Below are 15892 nucleotides of genomic sequence, written 5' to 3'. Positions count from 1 at the left end.
CGGGAAGAAGGAACAGCACAGGGAAAATGTAATGGCAGCGTGGGAGGGGATTTTCACAGGCAACATTCAGTGTTCCATTACTGGGGCCTAGAACGTATGAAGAAAAGTCATGGGAGATGATACCAGAAAGGGATATGGGCAAAAGGATGGAAAACCCTGAGAGTCCAGCTAAGGACACTGAGCCATGAGTGTTGTGACAATACACATCGCCAAGTTAACAGGAGACTCTACGCTGGCGAGATGGAGTGGCATTGCAATGAACAGTCATGCATCTGACTCATGCTGACAATGAGACAGCTGGACTCAGGCCTCTAATTCCCTTCTTCTTACAGGAGGCACTGCAGCATCATTCTGCTGCTCAGAACCTCTAAACACGAGTGGGTGTAATTTCTTATGGGCCCTAATATCCCCAAGTACTTGTAGTTGGGGTTCCCAGGCAATTCCTTCAAATAGCTGCCAACAGTTCCAAATGTTCCGTGTAAAAGGGTCTGATTATTTTCCTGCACTTGAGGTTGATTTCATGATTGCAGTCACAGGGGTGGGGGTGGAGTCTGTCCACTGGCATGAAAGACCACACAGCAGGTCCAACAGAACACGTGGCTCCAGCACACTTATATGTGAAGCCCAAGCTTCACAGCTTGTTCTTGTGAACAAGAAACAGGGCCTTCTTTTCTTTTGCTCACCCTGGACTTACAAGTTTGCTTGTTCCCATTTTAGTGGATCCCTTAACCCATTCCTTGCCAGGTGTGACTGTTGGAAATCCTCCCAAACCCTGGGGTGTGAGGAGAGCAACCCAGCAAAGATCTTGCAGGATAAGAAGATCTGGTACTACAATTCCCCTAAGGCTGTACCGTTCACAATAGTGAAGGTCACCTTATCAGTGTTAGAAAAGAATGGTATCAATGCTAGACTCAGTGATTCACTTAGGCAAATGCATAAGGAAGTCCTCAGACTTGAGGCGATGGAACAGCTGGTCTGGGTCTGTTATCTCCACAGCAAGACAACCAAAACCCGTGCTGGAAGGAGAGAAGCAGGAAGAGCCCTAAGCTTGAAGAAGCTTCAACCAGAAGACCAGAACCAAGTGGACATTTGAGAGACAGGAGATCAAATGAAGGTAGAGGTAACTGGAAGAAAGATGAAAGCCATAACATGGAGGTAGAATTGTCTACAGGGAAGAGAGGAGTCATAAACAGCCCTAGGGTTTCCATATTCCCCATTGGGACTTGGAAGTTTGGGCAAAATGATAATGCATTTTGGAGATGTTGGTTTGAGGGGTTCATCCAAGTAGAAATGCCAGTCATTAGTTCAATGGTGCATTATTTATCAAATGCTGCTATGTGGCAGGTACCGGCTTGGTACTGAGGAACGACACCAACAATGCAGAAAACAGCTGTTTTGAGCAGCTCATGCACAAAACCACTTATGATACTTTAAAGGAGACATTTCAAAGTACACTGAGACATGGGCTACAAAGGACTATGGCATCTTTTCAGCTAATACACGAGGGCGAGAAACAGTTTGCCAGCCTTATAATTCTGTGTTCTGGTCGGGAAGGAGGGTTAGAGGAAGAGGAAACAGTAGGTGCAAATGCACAGAGGCAGGAATTGTGTGCAGAAAACTACAAGCCATGGGAGATACACAGCAGGGATGTGTGGACAGTTATTACAAACGCTTGGGACTTGGTAGTTATTACATGTGTGTCCTCTTTAAAATTATCCATAAAACACTGACATTTATGTTTGTCACACTTTTCCATATATGTTACATGATGTTTTCCATATATGCAGAATAAAATCATACACACATACATAACACATTTACCTCATCTTATATCATGGTTTTCTATCGAAGGAAATTCCTTCCAGTTGAGCAAACAAAGCCTTAAACTCTACTTGTTTATACACACAAAACCCAAAGTGACTTCACAAAGAACTAGATCTTAGCAGGAGTCATTATATAGACTTTTATATTACAGATAATGAACACTGTTTTCTACTCTCAGCTCTAGAAGAAACGTTCATTCCCCAAGTCACAGAGGGGTACTTAACGCTAGCTGCCCTGGGGATTCATTCCGATACCACAGCGTCTAAGAAATTTCTCTCGTCTGTGTGTAAAATTGTGTGTGTAGGAAAACCACCGCAGGGCACTATCAACGTGGGTAATGTGGCATGGGAAAGACCCAGGTGGAAAAGCTGTCCAATGGACTCATTCGAGTAGAAAGTGATGATTAAAATAGTGTCTCCCACTTCTATTAACACGCAACAGCTACCCCCCTGGGGCTTAACTACATTCTATTCTCGCTTCCACTAAAAAGCAAATGAGGAACCCAATGCACAGGACCACAATATGTTGCTTATGTCATTAAAACTTTTTCTAGGTTAATTTTCTCCAGTTAATAGTTTTAACAATTTACTCTCATTATTAGAAAGCAGTGAAATGGTCCCTTTCTCGGTTCATTTAAGAGATACTGATTTCCAGCTTTATGGAATTCACTATCTTTTACTCATTAAGAGAGGAAGGTCACATGATGTTTAAGTAGAAAACCTGAGTTTGAGGAAGGGCTCTAAAATTAACTGGTCATGTATCCAACCAATCATGGGACACATCAAGCATTAACTGTATCATCTATAGAATGAGTATGATAACACTTTCTATACCCATGGCTCTCAAAGCTTAGCTTGCATGACAGTCATCTGGAAAACTTGTTAAAACAGACTGGCTGGGTGCTCCATCAGTTTCTGGATCAGCCGGACTGGGATAGACCTGAGAATCTGCATCTCTAATAAGTTCTCAGGTGATGTGGATGCTGTTGGTCCATAGACCACACCAGTGCTTGTCAAATCACTGATATATACTCATTCGTGGGGTTGTTATTATAAGGCTTTTTAGGTGAACATGATTGATAAAATTATACATTACTTATATGTTATAATATGTTGTATGAAGAATCGACATCTGTCATTTCTTTAAACAGAGAAGTGTGAAATAAAAATATTTTACCTCCTGAGTGCAAAAGTGTGCCTCGTGGTGAATCTAGGCTTCAATTTAATTGAAGAAAAACTACTGAATGACAAATGGCATCAACACCTACTCTAATAAGGGTTCTTAGCATTAAATTTCACCCTATAAAAGCAAATGTCTCTGTTCAAAAATTCAAGCAATCACTGAAATTGTTCTATGTTTGCTGAAAATGCTATGCTATATAACCTTTGCTTTATACTTAATAACATTAAAGATATCTTTAGAAAAGCAAAAGAAGGAAATTGGTTCTCTTTCACCTCTAAGCCCATCCAACAATGAAAAGAGGATTGCGGTGCCCTACCTTGGCCAGTAAAGGAAGGATGGACTAGTAGACCCGCTTTATTTCCAAGGCATACAGTGGCCCCCTACAGAGCTTGGAGACCACACTCCTAGGACCCCCCATCCCCATATATCCACTAAAGTGTTGACAGATGTACCTTCTCCCTTTGTCAGTACAGATGAAAGTGAATTAACAGTAATCAAGTACTTATTTTTGATATTTTGAATGAGTGATGAGAAACGCTAAGGGAAGACCAAATTATCTCTGATGTTTACTATTCAGCAAAAAGATTTCAATCCATCAGCCATGAACCCACTGTGAGGTAGATGAGCCATGAAATGCACTGCAAACTCAGGAAAGAATACAGTTTAAAAACCAACTCTTTTCCAGAATACCAATTTCTGTGCATTGTCACCAAATTCCATTAGTCACCCGATATAATAACGTACTTGAAGTTCACACAATATATAATCAGAGCAGCAATTACAGTCACAAACATTTCACAGAGAAGATATTAATGGCTGGGCATGTGGGGAGGGTGATTATGGATACCTCCACATGTGGTATATTCATTAAGTTCAACTTCGATCTACCAAAAGTAGAAGACATTAATATGTTTTATTGACTGTCAAACCTCCCTAAAATGCCCAATGTTAAAGAAAAAAAACTATTTTGGAATCCTTTAATGAAGGGTTTTAATTTAAAGAGAAGCAGATGAAGCAGACTCAATTCTTTGTTCCTTTACTTTATTCCACTTCTGAGGGAGTAAAAATCTGTGTAGTGTACCTCTCAATACATAAATAAATAAATAAATCCCCGCACTCTCTCCCACTCTCTTATTTCCTTTGTTCTCTAGCCTTCATTTTTGTCTTTTTTCCCCAAAGTCTGTATTGGATCCTTAGTGTATGAAACACCGATGGAAATGAGGTGCACAGGTTATCAAAACCAACCACAGCAGAGAAAAGAGAAAGATGATACATCTGGGTTTCTTTATTGAAACCAAGCTAGGTTTAAAATGGTGAAAATGCCATAAAACTAGGGAGCAGAAAACTTGGAATTATCATTTGCAATCTGTGCATTATTAAGCCCCTTACTACAGATGTTTGTGCCTTGTATCCTTGTCTGTCAAACAGAGAAGCAGATGCCAGCAACACCTTCTTCATTGGGCTGCTATTAAATCAAGTGAAGTATTAAACTAAGATCTCCACTTAACAGGAAAGAACTATGGTGTACATATAACATCTTATGCTTGCAACATTTCCCATTCGGGTGAAAGAGAAAAGATGCTAGTAGAAAAGGCTAAAATGGATAGGTAACGCATCTAGAAGAAAAACACAGAATGCAAATAAACAAAAGAATAGTATCTGAAAATCTAAAACCCCAGAGATATTTTATAAAACCTTGAAACCAAAATAAAAAAGACCACTTCTAGAGAAAACCAATTTTCACATTTGTGTGTCACAGTTAAATGCAAAATTAGATTAACATTTGAAATGGAGAAGAAACAATGACATAGTTCATGGGTTATGGGTTGTATTGTAATTATTGACATAGTCTGAGCCAATAAAATAAAAACTGAAAAATTACAGTGATTCAATGAGAGGTTCCTATCACTAAAGGAGGCAAAGTCAAAGTAATATACTAATAATAGCAATAGTAACCATGACTATTAACAACGGACAACCAGCAATATGCCAAGAATTGTAAGAGATAATATTGGCATACATTATCTCATCAGTCTCTGCAACACCACTGTGACATGAGTATGACAGCTTCCATTGTGCAAACGAGAGAACTGATGGAAAAGTTGAGTGACAACTGTTGTTCAGTTCTACAATGGCATCACAAATCTCAGCGTCTTGCCTACCTGATGTAAGCAGAACTCCTAGGTGGCCACCATGATTCCTGTGCCCTGATTCAGGCCTTTGTCCAATCTTCACCCTTTGAATGTGGTCAGCACCCAAGACTTGCTTTCAACCAACAGAATATGGCACAGGTGAGAGGCTATCATTCCCGTGATGATGTTACTTTATATGGCAAATGTGAAGATTTTGCAAGTGTAATTAAAGTCTTCAATCAAGTGCCTTAAACTTAACCAAAGGGAGGTATCCTGGGTGAGTCTCTCCAAAGAGGATTTAGGAGTGAGAGACCTGAAGCAGCAGAGATGATCACCTGTTTCCTGTGTTGTGTGTTGTCTAAGAATTAAAGGGCTCAGTCTGAACAGAATTGTGTCAACAACCTGAATGAGCTTGGAAGAAGAACTCCAGCTCCAGATGAGAACACAGCCCAGTAGACGCCTTTAATGCAGCCTGTAAGACTACAAGTAGGTGAGACCCTGAACTACTAAAACTGTAAAATAAAAAATGGTTGTTGTTTCAAGCCACTAAATTTCCAGTAACGTGTTTTGCAGCCGTAGATAACAAATATGCTGCCCCCATTGTTTCCATATTTTAATGCACTTAATTAAAAAGGGATGTAAATGAATTCACATACCTTGGCACTCCACCCAGCATAAAAATGATTGCAATACTGTCATCATTTTTGAATATGACCTACAGGAAACAATTACTCTAATGGAATCACAGACTTACGGTGCTGGGACAGATTGCAGATTAGGAAACTGAGACCAAAAGAAAACATATCAATTACCCCATATCACTGAGACTGAGTAAAGAATGGAAAAAGAATCCCCATTCTCCCAGACCTATTTTTTTTCTAAAGAATTATTTTTCAATATTGACAAAGTAGCAGGAATATTAACTGAGTGATCCAATTTTAAAAAGAACACAGTTTTGTTCATGTACAAGGAAAAAAATATTATGATACATAGAATATGGCACTAATTTTAACAGGCTGTGTCCCCACGAGGCAGCGTGAAATTTACTGGCAAATATCTAATTTTTTCTGTGGAAAACCAAAAACGTAGTTTAGCCCCTAGTTATGAAAGAGCCAAATTTCCTTCTTACTTCCTTCTTTAGCTCCCTGAGAAACTTCTATATATTCATGTAATAATAAAAATTGTTTAAGTTAAAGCTGTTGTAAGTCAACATAAAATTATATCCATAGCACCAAAGCTTTATTAGGACATAAAATTAATAAAACAATTCCAGCAGCATTTATGTCTATAACTGGATGCATATATAACCTAATGCATCAATGGACTAGGCAGGTCAGGGGAGGGAGGTTGTGGATGGGGTGGAGCAGGGACAGAAATGCCACACATGATTCCAAGGTTCTAGAGCATTAGTATCTTCTCACAACTGTTTAAAATGATGAATGAAAACGGGTATAATTTAAAACAATACTAATTGGCTTTATTTTAACTTTACGTCGCTGACACTATTAAAAAAAAAACAGAAAAACCTCTGCATAATCACTGTGGAAACCTGTATATGCTCTAAAGTTGAATAAAATCAGGAACATACTGGACGCTTATAACCAATATATTTTATTTTCCTACGTCTAATTTATTAACAGGCATGGAGGGATTCACCACATTCTTACAGAGAAGTATGGTATCGCATTTGTTACGGACTGAAAATATTTTTTTTAATTGTGACAACAATGATAAAGATTGCATTGTCACAGTTTTCTATTATGCCTGTGCTCAACAAAAGTCCTCATTTCAGGCCAATAAGATTAATTAGAAAGAATATCCATCACATGGCAAATAGTTTCATAAATGCTTAAAACTCTCTTTGTGGATATTTTGTGGGAGCGTACAATCTGATCTCCATAAAAAGTCACTTGCAATGAAATATGGAAGTGATATACATTAATCAGGCACATAAGCTGTTTCCACTTGAAAAGTCCAGATGATGTACATGTAGCCAGCTTTTCCCTTTAAATCATCTAAAATGTTATCTCTGGTCTACACCTATTTCACTATGGATAAACAGCCACCTAAGCTTTTTTTATCTGGAAGTGCAAGCTACTTTAGTCCTTTAACCTTACCTTAATGTAATATTTGAGCATAGCACCTATCTGCTTATATGAATTAAATTCTTTCATTTCCCTAAATCCGTGGTTCTTAAAGTGTGGTCCCTGGAATACTATCAGCACCAATAACACCTTGGAATATGTGAAAAACACAAATTCTCAGGTTCCACCATAGACTAGCTGAATCAGAACCTCTGAGGTGGAGCCTAGAATCTATACTTTAATTAAGCTTTGGGGTGATTCAGATGCAAAGTGGAATTTGAGAACTGTGTCCTAGATATTAAATGAAGACAGCAACTGCCCATAGAAAAGACAAATTAACCAGGGCTACAGCTTATTGTAGGACAGTCTGTAGGACACTGGACATGCTACCCAGATCCATTTAAAAAATAACTGCCTCGGAGTCATATAAGCAATTACAGATCTGATAATATAACTGAAAAAAGTCTTCTTCGGACTAGTGTCTTCAGCAGTACCATCAATATCACTATAGACTGAAGCAGTGATTTCACTTTGGACCCTAGAGACTAGAAAAATCAAGGGGAGGACCTAAAGATGCTTGGCCTATTTCCAGATGTGTTGATTCAACCCAATGCATGACACACCTGGGCTGACAACTGAAATATCCTTTTTCTTTTTTTTTTAATGTTTATTTATTATTTTTGAGAGAGTACAAGCCAGGGAGGGGCAGAGAGAACAAGACAGAGTATCTGAAGTGGGCCTGGACTGATAGCAGAAAGCCTGATGCAGGGCTTGAACTCACCATCCGTCAGATCATGACCTAAGCCAAAGTCAGATGCTCAATTGACTGAGCCACCCAGGTGCCTCACGCCCCATATTTTCTCTATTTTTTTTGAAAAAAAAATTATTTTAATGTTTATTTATTTTTGAGAGAGAGAGAGAAGACAGAGTATGAGTGGGGGAGGGGCACAGAGAGAAGGAGATACAGAATCTGAAGCAGGCTCCAGACTCTGAGCTGTCAGCACAGAGCCCTACACAGGTTCAAACTCACGAGAGTCTTTTCTCTTTAATCACATTCTCATGGCATGCCTAGTGACCTCCAAATTTTCTTAAGTATGTGAAAATGGTATTTATTCTTGCCTTCCCTGGTAGCCACTTTGTAAATTCCATGCAGATAGACTCATTTTTCTCCTTCAGCTATTTATTCCAACATACATCACATATTTTTCTGCCTTAAGGTATGTGTTTTATCCTGCCACGCTCCTCCCCATGTACTAGCAACTAAATGATTTTTTTTTAAGTCTTAATAGAAATTTACTGCTTCATCAAGGACATTCTAAGGCTTAAAAAAAAACCCAAAAAACTATGATTCATGGAAATTAAACAGCACACTCTTGAAAAACGAATGGATCAAAGAAAAAAAATCAAAGGGAAATTAGAAACGATCTTGAGATAAACAAAGATGAAAACAAAATATATCAGAACTTATGGGATGCAACAAAAGCAGCAACCACAGGATTTTGATGACCTTTTAATCTCACAGGACATCCTGAATATAAGGAGTTAATCTACCTTCCAAAATGAGATTTTAAGTTGACATACATTTTTTAAGTTGACATACATTTTTTAAGTTGACATATATTAAGTTGACAATATTTTAAGTTGACAGGTATGCAATAATATGGCACTTATTTTTTTCTTTTCAAAGAAGACTTGCTTTTTCAGATCACTTGTGGTTTTCTGGTAAGACAAAGAAATCCAACTGAGCTTTTCTCCATGCTAATTAACAGGGATAAGGCCTGGATATGTCTAATGGGGAGTGTTTTCCCCAGAAGAACATTCACTGAGTTGATCAACAAATCATCCTCAATGTCCTGCCTATGTGCTGTAAATTCATCAGAAGTAAACTCCTTTTCATTCAACTGTTGATCAATCTCAACCTAATGCAAGTACACAAAAGAGGCTAGCTCTTCATATCAAGAACTATAAACGATTGAATAAGCTCACTAAATCCAGGCTCTTTTTCCAGTTACTCAGAAAATTTTCATAAAGCTCCTCTACAAAGTCTGATGCCCACCTGGATCATTGCTGGTCCCCTTTACCAGTTAAATACACCCCCCACCCCAGTGTTTGCACACTTCTTTCCTAACAGTTGACAGCTATAGCCTTTGACTACCTTTGGCCTAGTAGAGCCACTAACCCAGATGCAGAGACAGCAGGAAGTGTCCTGGGAGACTATTTCCCCTCAGAGAGCTCCTATCCCATGACAACCAGGTACAGAAGCATAAAAGCCCAGCAATCTTGGCTTTGGGCAGAGCAAACCCCTAGGTTGAGGTGGGGACTACAATTCAAAGCTCACCATTGGTTGGCTTCTTCCTCTTAACTCTCCTTTCCTCCATTCTCTGATGGCTTCTCTAGGAGCACTTGCTTAATAAATCTCTTGCAAACAACCACTTACATTTGGGTCTGTTTGGAGAATATGACCCAAGACAGCTATCATTTACAAATAATCAACTTAGAAAATAACGTTAAACTTAAAAATATTCTGAATCATGGTTTTTAAAAAATCACATTTTTATGTTAATCCTTCTCTTCAGCTTTTGATAGATTTTTGTATATTTCTGGAATTCTCAAATTTTCTGTAAAAATAATCATAATCATTATAAATCCACTAAACGAGCATTCTTTCAGAGAGTTCTCAGTCACTGTATGCTGTATTTTTTTTTAATTTTTTTTTCAACGTTTATTTATTTTTGGGACAGAGAAAGACAGAGCATGAACGGGGGAGGGGCAGAGAGAGAGGGAGACACAGAATCGGAAACAGGCTCCAGGCTCTGAGCCATCAGCCTAGAGCCTGACGCGGGGCTCGAACTCACGGACCACGAGATCGTGACCTGGCTGAAGTCTGACGCTTAACCGACTGCGCCACCCAGGCGCCCCTGTATGCTGTATTTTATCTTGTATTATTCTTAATCAGATTTTAAAATACTTTGTTTCCTGGGAAATGGACATATGAGTATATATCATCTAATCTGATGTGTAAATAGTTTTCTCAAAGGTTCTGACACACCACATCATAATCAAGAGTCAGTGCCTGATTCTAAAGGAGAAATATTTCTTCCCTGAAAAAAAAAGTAAAACTATAAAAAGCATCAGCTTACCTAATTCCCAAACCAGAGTTCATTTTTGTCATATTCAGAGCTAAAAAGAAGTATGTTCTTATCCACTATATTTTAGGTCACTTTCCTTTTGGTAAAGATTTATTCCAGTTTCAACCACCTACTACTCAAGCTTTTTTTTTTTTTTTTAAATTGGAAACACACAAATTTTACTCTAAAGATGAATAAAAAAGATTCATTTCATAATTCCATCAAAACTTTACTGAAAAATGAATGAAGATGACTTTTCACAAAGCTTTCATATAAACAGCATTACTTTTCTAGATATTCTCACAAACAGTATTAATTTAGAATTACCACCTCTCTGTGAATGGAGAGGGAGTAAGTGAAACACAATCAGAGTTGGACTCAGAGTGGGATGAGGTCAGATTTGAAAGACAACACATGGGAAGACTGTGAAACTGAAGAGTTACAGTCCTTGAGAGGAGAGAGCTGTAGGAAGAAGGGAAAGAAAAGACCTGGTAATCATTAAGAGATCAAGCTAATATTTACTGCAAGGCAAAAGTTCAAGGACAAGTCAAGTGACTACAGAAGACTTACCCACCAGGAATTTTGGGCTAACTCAGAGTTGGCCCAGATGTAGAAGAGAGAGATGAAACTGGGAGTTAAAATTGTCCATACACAAATAAGACTTCAGTTGCTAATGTGGAAAGGAGGGAATTTTTATGATCTTTCTATGAGTTCATTAAAAAGTGAAATGTTTTACAAGAGAGTGAAAGATTTTGTTACCAGAGTAAGATCTGGACAGATCTGGGAGGTGGGCAGTGGGCTACTTGTCAAGAGGAAGTTTGAGCAAATGATCTTTTTGGAGTTCTTGAGCTTAGAGCCAAAAAGGGAACAAAGGAGCAATATAGCTATATGTTTCACATTTGTACTACATAACAATGAAAAGGAGAATATCGTGTAAAAACTCTTTTACAAGGCCTTATGTTTACTCCAATTTCAGTTTCAGAACAGTAGGCAGGAACAAAGCAAAGAAAGACAACTAATAAAAGACATTTATCTCCTTCCAATACATCTTGGTCTTGACTTTCACAAGAAATTCCCTAAGGGAACCAACCATTTACTACCTTTATTAAAAAGGTTGCAAGGTGGCAACACAGTGAAGCTTATTTCTATCAATTGGTGAGAAATATAGAATCTTTCAAAAATTCAATGACAGGAAATTTGAAATGAGAATAAACAAAGATGGAGTTAAGGAAAGAGAATGCTAGTACAAGTGACAGAGAGACCAATGTATAAGTTGAATTAAACTGCAGCCTGGAAAAAAAATAAATGAATTAAGTAGGTTCTTAGCTAATGTGAACAAATAAGGCAAAAGCATTTAAAATATTTTTTTCTGTAATAGTCTATAGTTTTCTGATATATGTCAAAAGATATTCCTGGAAAGAAAGCTAGGAAGGAAGGAAGGAAGGAAGGAAGGAAGGAAGGAAGGAAGGAAGGAATAAGGGAGGGAGGGAGGGAGGAAGGAAAGGAGGAAAGGAGGGAGGTAGGGAAAGAAGAAAGAGGACAGGAGCAAGGTGGCTAAGGAGGAACAAAGGGGCATGCCATCTCTCCTAGCTAGAGAGATTATGGCACTAGAGTACACGGAAAGCCAATACACTGGGAACATCTCCTAAATTGGCCATTCCTATAGGGAGTCAGGGCAGGAAGGAGGGACACAATAGTGTAAATGGGGAAGAAGGGAAAGAAACAGAAGGGCTCCATCTGCTCCTTGATGATGATGGCAGTTGTAAAGAGATGATTCCTTGAAAAACTGAGGGCACTGACCTTGAGTTTCTATACATGCTTACACATGAACTTCACCTATTCAAAGGCAGAAGAATACTCTGAAAACACACAGAAGCCATAGAATGGTGCCAAGAAAGACAACCACAAAAGTTAGTCTTTGGATAACTTTTCTGAAATATTAACTTGGACAATAAAATAGGGAGCAGTTGAGAGTGGAATTGCTCTAAAAGAAAATTGTCTTTGGCAAAATGCTGGGGAGAATTTCTTTGTATCCTCTTCTTCCTTCAAATCAAGACATTCTCATGTTTAATGCCTCCTTTGTAAATAGAGTTAAGAAAAAAAATAATTGTATTAGACTTTTTCATCAAGGGCAAAATAGAAGAAATAATCATTAGCTTCCTTTGCTGCTTGATTACTACCTTCCTAGTGTGTGAGGGATCTCGTTCCAGGTCATCTCCTCAAAGAATCACATTATTGATCAACATCATTGTTCGTCTTTGGAAGCGAGTCCTATTTGCCAAGTCCATACTTTCAAAATGGAATCCACTGTAACTTTTGTCCCTTCATTCGACAATTTTTCATTTTATGATAAATTAATTTATTCTCTAGAGTCTAGAACAACTGAATTTTATAATCTCTTGTGAAGCCTAAATTTTGACCAGGTTCACTATCCCTGGGTATATAATCTTTCTGAACAAATAACTCATGAGTCCTTAACATAAGTATTGAACATTCAAGGGACAGATCATTTTTGCATTATTGCACATTATATTTCTTCTTCTTAGATAAAAATAAATAAATCTTCCTCAGAATTACTTACTCTGTAAGAAAGTAAATACCCAGGACAAAATTATTAAGTTTATATAGCTCAAATCCTGGATTCATGTTTAGTGAAAATATTCCATATTGTAATTTTCTTGCTACTTTCCATAATGTGTGAGCAACTTATTCCCTATACACCTTTGGCCTAATCCCTCCAATCACTCAAATAACCAATTTGTCTTCTTTTGGCACCATTATAAACACCTACTGTGTTTCACAACCTAGGTTATTTGGGTTTTCAATTTTGAGTCAGATGAATCACATTTGCTCTATGTGGGTCAGTCAAAATTAAGTACAGAAGTCTCCACGTACTAAAGTTGGTACTACTCTGCCTTATGATTATGGAATTAAATTAACTTGAGTCTTAAGCACTTTATGTCTTTCGGCATTATTATTATTTTTTTTTTTTTTTAGTACAAAAGCTGGGACACATTAAATAGTCCAACCTTTGAGAAATTGCGTGGATATGGTACCTTTATCATTACCTTTTTTGGTATTACTTCATAGGAACATCAGTGGTTCTCAAAGAAGGGTTCCTGGAACAGCAGCAGCAGCATCACCTGGGAACTTGTTAGAAACACAAATTCCTGGGCCCCATCCCAGACTTACTCAATTGGAAACTAGAGGGGAACCCAGCAATGTCAGTTATAAAACACTCCAGGTGATTGTGATATACTCCGAAGTTTGAGTACCACTGCAATGGGCACTTACGATTGGAAACAGCACGTGGAAAGAAATTCCAGGCTTTTTGGTTCTTTTTTAAATTTTATTTATTTTTTACTTTTTTAATCTTTGGAGAGACAGAGCATGAGCAGGTGGGGGAGAGGGGCAGATTAGAGAGAGAGAAAGAGAGAGAGAGAGAGAGAGAGAGAGAGAGAGAGAGAGAGAGAGAGAAACCCAGGCAGGCTCCATGCCCAGCATGGAGCCCAACTCAACTAGATCCCACAACCCTGGGATCATGACCTGAGCCAAAATCAAGAGTCAAACGCTCAGCTGACTGAGCCACCCAGGTGCCCCCAGGCTTTCTGCTTCTTAATAGTTCCCTTGCTTATAAACAGTCATATTTATATTAAAGCACTCAGAAAAGTTATATAATGTCATCTAAATAAAATATTTTATTTTTATGACTATCAGATGCTACTTTTTAAACAAAATATGTGAATTACTAAAAATTAAGAGGCTAGAGGAGAAAATAAGCAACGGTAGAGAGACTATATCTGTGCAAATACAAAGTAAAATATATTCCAGACACGTTTCCACTTTATCTCCTACCTATTCTGCAATTCTATTTTTTTACTGTTTATTTATTTTTTGCGAGAGACAGAGACAGAGCACGAGCAGGGGAGGGGCAGAGAGGGAGATACAGAACTGAAGCAGACTCCAGGCTCCAAGCTGTCAGCACAGAGCCCACCACGGGGTTTGAACTCACGAACCGTGAGATCATGACTTGAGCCGAAGTCGGACGCTTAACCGACTGAGCCACCCAGGCGTCCCTCTGCAATTCTATTTTTAAAGTTAAGAAAAATAGAGTATTAAAAGGCTCTTTTGTTACATGAAAGATCATTTAAATCCTGTGAATCTATGTAGGTAGTGGTTTTCTTTTTTTTTTTTTAATTTTTTTTTTCAACGTTTATTTATTTTTGGGACAGAGAGAGACAGAGCATGAACGGGGGAGGGGCAGAGAGAGAGGGAGACACAGAATCGGAAACAGGCTCCAGGCTCTGAGCCATCAGCCCAGAGCCCGACGCAGGGCTCGAACTCACGGACCGCGAGATCGTGACCTGGCTGAAGTCGGACGCTTAACCGACTGCGCCACCCAGGCACCCCGGTAGTGGTTTTCTTAATATTATTTTGGTAATACATAAGCATTCCCAAGTGCTTTAAAAACATTTTCTGATGGAATTATTATTAAACCATTGAAGAGGCACACAAACGTAAAGGGTTCGTGTCACCATTTCCCTTGGTGATGACCAAAGAGGACTGTATTATAATGGCACCACTCTTTTCTTCACACAGGTGAGCGGGTTTGTGCAGGTCAGCATTAACAGGCGGTGCAGACCTTACAGCAGAAGTGGCTAACTCCACCAAATTTTACACTTTGCCTTGCACAGTGTAGACAATTGCAGAAAATCACTGCCTAATCATGAACCACATTTCACAGCACCCTTTTCTTTTAAGGAGGGTCCTATGACTAATTCTCACAAATGGAAAGTAAATGGAAGAGATGAGGGTCACTTCCAAGTCGTTTTCTTTCCCATTTTTCTTCTATCTAGTGGTCAAGGAGACCCTAAGAGATATCAGAACCACTACACTGAACAGAGCCTGGGTCCCTGAATTACCACATAAAAGAAAGCCATCTTCAGACCAGAAACACATTAACCAGACTCTTAAGTAAGTGAAAAATACTTGTATTAAGCCATTGAAATTCTGGAGTTTATCTTTTATAGGAGTATACTCCAGTTAATATAGGGCTAATAAGACCTTTTGTTTTAAAGGCCAAATTCCACTATCTCAGATCATAAAACATCACAGAACATTGTGATGGGTATTTTTATGTGTCAACTTGACCAGGCCACACTGTATCCAGATACTTGGCCAGACATTAATTCTGGGTATGTCTGTGGGGGTGCTTCTGGATGGAGATTAGCATTTGAATCATTAGGCTGAGGAAAGCAGATTGTTCTCCCCAATGTGGATGGTCATCAACCAATCCATTGAGAACCTGAATAAAACAAAAAGGCAGAAAAAGTAAGAATTCATACTCTGCCTGACTGTTTGACCTGCAAAAACAGTCTTCTGCTCTCAGATTAAGTCTTATGCCATCAGCTCCTCTGGTTCTCAGGCCTTTGGACTGGACAGGGCATTGTGGGATTTCTCAGCCTCCATAACCATGGGAGCCAATTTCTTGTAAGATAGATAAATAGAGAGAGAGAGAGAGAGAGAGAGAGAGAGAGAGAGA

At 38.6% G+C, this 15892-nt stretch overlaps 1 protein-coding gene across 3 annotated transcripts in view; it reads right to left on the bottom strand.

Moving 5' to 3' along the window:
• The window catches only part of PLCB1 (phospholipase C beta 1), a 695548-nt gene that overhangs the window by 465352 nt on the left and 214304 nt on the right, over window positions 1–15892 (bottom strand). The window lies entirely within an intron of this gene.

The sequence above is a fragment of the Acinonyx jubatus genome, chromosome A3, assembly GCF_027475565.1.
Source record: "Acinonyx jubatus isolate Ajub_Pintada_27869175 chromosome A3, VMU_Ajub_asm_v1.0, whole genome shotgun sequence".
Lineage (NCBI taxonomy): Eukaryota > Metazoa > Chordata > Mammalia > Carnivora > Felidae > Acinonyx > Acinonyx jubatus.
The sequence above is the reverse complement of the archived record's forward strand: the minus strand, read 5'-3'. Positions and strand labels throughout refer to the sequence as shown.